Consider the following 6,000-nt stretch of genomic DNA (forward strand, 5'->3'; position numbering starts at 1 on the left):
TCTGACTCCAAAGCCCGGGCTCTTTCCACTGGGGAGAGAGCACGACTTGGGTGTATTGACTGAGCACTTACTGTGCGCAGAGCACCGGACTAAGCCTTGGAAAGTACAGTGCTTGGCACATAATAATAATAATAATAATAATAATAATAATAATGGCATTTATTAAGTGCTTACTATGCTTATGAGAAGCAGCGTGGCTCAGTGGAAAGAGCCCAGGCTTTGGAGTCAGAGGTCATGGGTTCAAATCCCAGATCCGACAATTGTCAGCTGTGTGACTTTGGGCAAGTCACTTAACTTCTCTGTGCCTCAGTGACCTCATCTGGAAAATGGGGATTAAGACTGTGAGCCCCACCCCATGGGACAACCTGATCACCTTGTAACCTCCCCAGCGCTTAGAACAGTGCTTTGCACATAGTAAGCGCTTAATAAATGCTATTATTATTATTATTATTATTATTATTATTATTATGTGCAAAGCACTGTTCTAAGCACTGGGGAGGTTACAAGGAGAACAGGTTGTCCCCCGGGGGGCTCACAGTCTTCATCCCCATTTTCCAGATGAGGTCACTGAGGCACAGAGAAGTGAAGTGACTTGCCCAAAGTCACACAGCTGACAATTGGCAGAGGCAGGATTTGAACCCATGACCCCTGACTCCAAAGCCCGTTATCTTTCCACTGAGCCATGCTGCTTCTCTTTAAGCGCTTAACAAATACCAACATTATTATTGATATTATTATAAATCGGCAAATATAGAGATGGTCCCTACCCAACAATGGGCCAATCCCAGTTTGCCTGCCTTGCGACCTTGGGCAAGTCACATCATTTCTCTGGGTCTCAGTGACCTTATCTGTAAAATAGGGATGAGACTGGGAGCCCCACGTAGATCAGGGACTGCGTCCAACTCCATTTGCTTGTATCCACCCCAGCGCTTAGTACAGTGCCTGGCACTTAGAGAAGCAGCATGGCGTAGTGGATAGAGCACGGGCCCGGGAGTTAGAAGGTCTTGGGTTCTAATCCCGACTCTGCCCTTTGTGTGCTGCGTGATCTTGGGCAAGTCACTTCACTTCTCTGGGCCTCAGTCACCTCATCTGTAAAATGGGGTTGAGACTGGGAGCCCCACGTGGGGCAGAGATTGGGTCCAACACGATCTGCCCGTGTCCACTCTAGTGCTTAGTACAGTGTCTGGCACATAGCTAAGCGTTTAACAAATACCATTATTATTGTTTATTATTATTATCATTATATCGTGTTTATTGGGAGGCAGCATCACAGAGTAGCTAGAGCAGGGGCTTGGGAAACAGGAGATTCTAAACCCACATGTCTGCTGGGTGTCCTTAGGCAAGGCACTTCACTTCTCTGGGCCTCGGTTATCTCATCTGTAAAATGAGGCAAGGAGCCCCATGTGGGACAGGGACTGCACCCAACCTGATTTGCTGGTGTTCATTCATTCGATCGTATTTATTGAGCGCTTACTGTGTGCAGAGCACTGGACTAAGCACTGGGAAAGTACAATTCAGCAACAAAGAGAGACAATCCCTGCACACAACGAATTCACAGTCTAGAAGGGGAGAGACAGACATCTAAACAAGTAAACAGGCCACAGTAACAGCGCTTAGTACAGTGCCTGGCACATGAAGCAGCGTGGCTCAATGGAAAGAGCCCGGGCTTGGGAGTCAAAGGACATGGATTCTAAGCCAGGCTCTGCCACTCGTCTGCTGTGTGACCTTGGGCAAATCACTTCACCTCTCTGTGCCTCAGTTACCTTATCTGTAAAATGGGGATGGAGACTGTGAGCCCCACTTGGGACAACCTGATTACCTTGTATCTAGCCCAGTGCTTAGAACAGTGCTTGGCACATAGTGCTAAACAAATACCATTATTATTATTATAGTAAGCGCTGAACAAATACCATCATTACTATTATTATTTATTGAGCACTTACTGGGTGCAGTGCACTGTACTAAGCACTTTGCAGAGTACAGTACAGCGATAAACAGACACATCAATCTGTAAAGTGTGTATTCAATATCTAGTCTCCATCCTACTTAGACCGTGGGACGTACCTTGTCCTTATTTGTACCTAACCCAGCTTTTAGTAGTGTTTGACACGAAGTCCTTCACAAATACCACAATTATTATCATTAAATAAAGGGTACAAATCAAAGTGCATGGGAGATATTCATTCAATCATATTTATTGGGCACTTACTGTGTGCAGAGCACTGTACTAAATGCTTGGGACATACAAAGATATATTTGGATTGTTATTCACGATAATAATAAAAAAACTTCAACACATATATACACTTCTAATAAGAAGTCTGCTTGTTAAGAACTTACTCTGGGTCAAGCTGTACTTAACAGGAAGGTAGATACCTTATCATTTTGTACTTTCCCTAAACCCTTAGTAAGTCCTCTGCATACTGTAAACACTCAATAAATAACACTGATGGATTACAGATAATCAGGCCCCTATCTCACATGAGGTTCACAGTCGTAAGGGGAGGGAGAACAGATATTTAAACCCCGTTTTGCAGATGAGGAAACTGCAGCACAGAGAAGTTAAGTGACTTGCCCAAGGTTGCACAGCAGGCAATTAGTGTCGCAGGGATTAGAAGCTATGTACTATGACTCCTGTTTTTCTTTCCAGTTTAATCCTAACGGGAGGTCTCCTTCAATATTCAAAACAAATTGAGGAGGGAGGCAGCAGGAAGACTCTGAAATGAACCTCGCCCAGGGCCCCCATCCCGCAGTTTGGACCTCCACTCCCAGTGGGGCTGATCCCAGGTGAATCAGTCACCCCGTGGCCCACGAACAAAAGTGGGAGTGGAGAAAGGCAGCTTTGTTTTGTGGAGTCTTCTGAAGGGAAATCCGTGGGTGCAGGCACAGCCAGGACTCACAGCAATCTCTAGACTGTAAGCTCGCTGTGGGCAGGGAATATGTTTATTGTTATATAGTGCTCTCCCAAGCACTGAGTACAGTGCTCTGCACACAGTAAGCGCTCAATAAATATGATTAACTGGAATGGACCCAGGGGCCTGTGGGCCCAATCCTTCCAGGGCGGGAGCCCACCGTGCCAGGCAGAGAGCTGGTGGTAGGGGTAGTGTGGCATCCTCAAGGAAGCTTAGTGCTACAGGAAGATCATGGGGACTTTTCCCCATGACCCTCCTCCTCCTCATGATTCTCATGTTCCCATGATTCTCCTCCTCCCCATCCCACCCCCTGCTCTACCTCCCTCCCCTCCCCACAGCACTTGTATATATTTGTACAGATTTATTACTCTATTCATTTTACTTGTACATAGTTACTATTCTATTTATTCTGTTAATGATGTGCATAGAGCTATAATTCTATTTGTTCTGACGATTTGACAACTGTCTACATGTTTTGCTTTGTTGTCTGTCTTCCCCTTCTAGAGTGTGAGCCCGTTTTTGGGTAGGGACTGTATATGTTGCTGACTTGTACTTCCCAAGCGCTAAGTGCAGTAAGCACTCAATAAATACGGTTGAATAAATGAATTTTCAGCCCAGGACTCAACGCTTTCATTAATTTTCACAAGCAGGGCTCCACGTGACTGATAACGAACGAAAGCCGGGCTACAAGCAGACCGAATCTCGGGGGAAAGACGGGAACACCGTTCGGGGCAGAAGGAGGAGAGTGGCAGCAGGCCAAGGGTTGACTTGTTACTCCCCTCAATTCCGGGCTCATGAATTCTAGCCATTAGGCCACACTGCCTCAAATCAAAAGTAACAAGGCTGTCTAACCTCTTTCACCCACCCTTGTCAAGCAGGCCTCCACCAGCTTCTAGGTCTCCATCCCTCTTAGAACAGTGCTTTGCAATAGTAAGCGCTTAATAAATGCCACTATTATTATTATTATTATTACCCCCTCAAAAAAAGGCATAGCTCAGTTCTTCCAGAACCTGTGTTTTCAATGCACTTTGTCTTAGACCACAGCCATAGAGCCAGAGACTTTTTCTCTTATAACATTTGTCTCTCTGAGCCTGACCATAACTAGAAGGAACAGTTGGGCCAGTACATTTAGAGGTGGATTTGAGAAGAGAAGTGCAACATGGGTTTTTATTATTATTATATGCTAAACAAATAATAATAATGGTATTTGTTTAGCATTTACTATGTACTAATTGCTGGGGTAGATACAAGATAATGATGTCACTCTCAATCCCTGCCCATCTCTCTCAAACCCCTAATTAATTCACTGTGGCATTTAAGTACTTTCTATGTGCCCTGCACTGTACTGAACACTGGGGTAGATGCAAGATAATCAGATTAGACAAAGTCCTGCCACACACGAAGCTCACAGCCTAAGTAGGAGGAAGAACAGGCATTGAATATCCGTTCTTTCATTCAATCATATTTATTGAGCGCTTTTTGTGTGCAGAGCTCTGTAGTCAGCACTTGGGAGAGTACAACGCAACAACGAACAGACACATTCCCTGACCACAACAAGCACATAGCCTAGAGAGGGAGACAGACATTAATATACATAAATAGATAAATTACAGATATATACATATGTGCTGTGGGGATAGGAGGGAGAATGAATGAAAGAAGTAAGTCTGGGCAATGCAGAAGGGAGTGAGAGGAGATGAGAGGAGGGCTTAGTCAGGGAAGGCTTCTTGGAGGAGATGTGCCAAGGCTTTGAAGTAGGGGGAGAGCAATTATCTGTCTGCTATGAGGAGGGAAGGCATTACAGGCCAGAGGTAGGATGTGGGCGAGAGGTCAGCAGCGAGGTAGAAGAGGTTGAGATCCAGTGAGAAGATTAGCATTAGAGGAATGACATATGCAGGCTGCGTTGTAGTAGAAAAGTAGTGAGGTGACATAGGAGGGGGCAAAGTGACTGAGTGCTTTAAAGGCAATGGTGAGGAGTTTTTGTTTGATGCGAAGGTGGTTGGGCAACCACAAGTTTCTTGAGGAGAGAGGAAACATGCTCTGAATGTTTTTGAAGGAAAATGATTCAGGCAGCAGAATGGAATATGGACTGGAGTGGGGAGACATGGGGGGCAAGGAGGTCAGTAAGGAGGCTGATGCAATAATCAAGATGGGATAAGTGTTTGCATTAATGTGGTAGAAGTTTAGATGGAGATGAAGGGGTTAATTTTAGCGATGTCATGAAGGTAGAAATGACAGGATTTAGTGATGGCTTGAATATGTGGGTTGAATGAGAGAGAGGAGTCAAGAAGAATGCAAGGTTACGGGCTTGTGAGACAGGAAGGATGGTGGGGCTCTAAACAGTGATGGGAAAGTGAGCGGGTTTCGGGGGGAAGATAAGAAGTTCAGTTTTAGCCGTGTTAAGTTTGAGGTGATGGGAGGACATCCAACTAGAGATGCCTTGAAGGCCGGAGGAAATGCGAGACTGCAGAGGGGAAGAGAGATCAGGGCTGGAGATACAGATTTGGGTGTCATCAGCAGACAGGTGGTAGTTTGAAGCCGTGTGAGAGAATGAGTTCTCCAAGGAAGTGGGTGTCGATGGAGAATAGAAGGGGATCCAGAACTGAACTTTGAGGGACACCTAAAGTTAGGGGGCAGGTGGCAGAGGAGGGGCCCACAAGAGAGACTAAGAATGGGTAGCCAGAAAGATAGGAGAACCAGGAAAGGATAATGTCACTGAAGTCGAGTTTGGATAATGTTTCCAGGAGGAGGTTGGTAAACATCTTGATGGCAGCTGAGAGGTCGAGGAGGATTAAGACAGAGTACAGGCTATTGGATTTGGCAAGAAGGAGATCATTTGTAACCTTTGAGAGGGAGGTTTCTGTGGAGTGAAGGAGGCAGAAATGAGATTGGAGGGGGTCAAGGAGAGAACTGGAGGAGAGGAACTTGAGAAAGCGGGTGTAGACAACTCACTTAGAGTTTGGAGAGGAATGGTAGGAGGGAGATGGGGCAATAGCCAGAGGGAGCTGTGGGATCGTGGAAGGGGTTTTTTAGACTAGGGGAAACATGAGCATGTTTGAAAGCAGTGAGGAAGAGCAAACAGTTGAAC

This window comes from Tachyglossus aculeatus, chromosome 14, assembly GCF_015852505.1.
Source record: "Tachyglossus aculeatus isolate mTacAcu1 chromosome 14, mTacAcu1.pri, whole genome shotgun sequence".
Classification (NCBI taxonomy): Eukaryota; Metazoa; Chordata; class Mammalia; order Monotremata; family Tachyglossidae; genus Tachyglossus; species Tachyglossus aculeatus.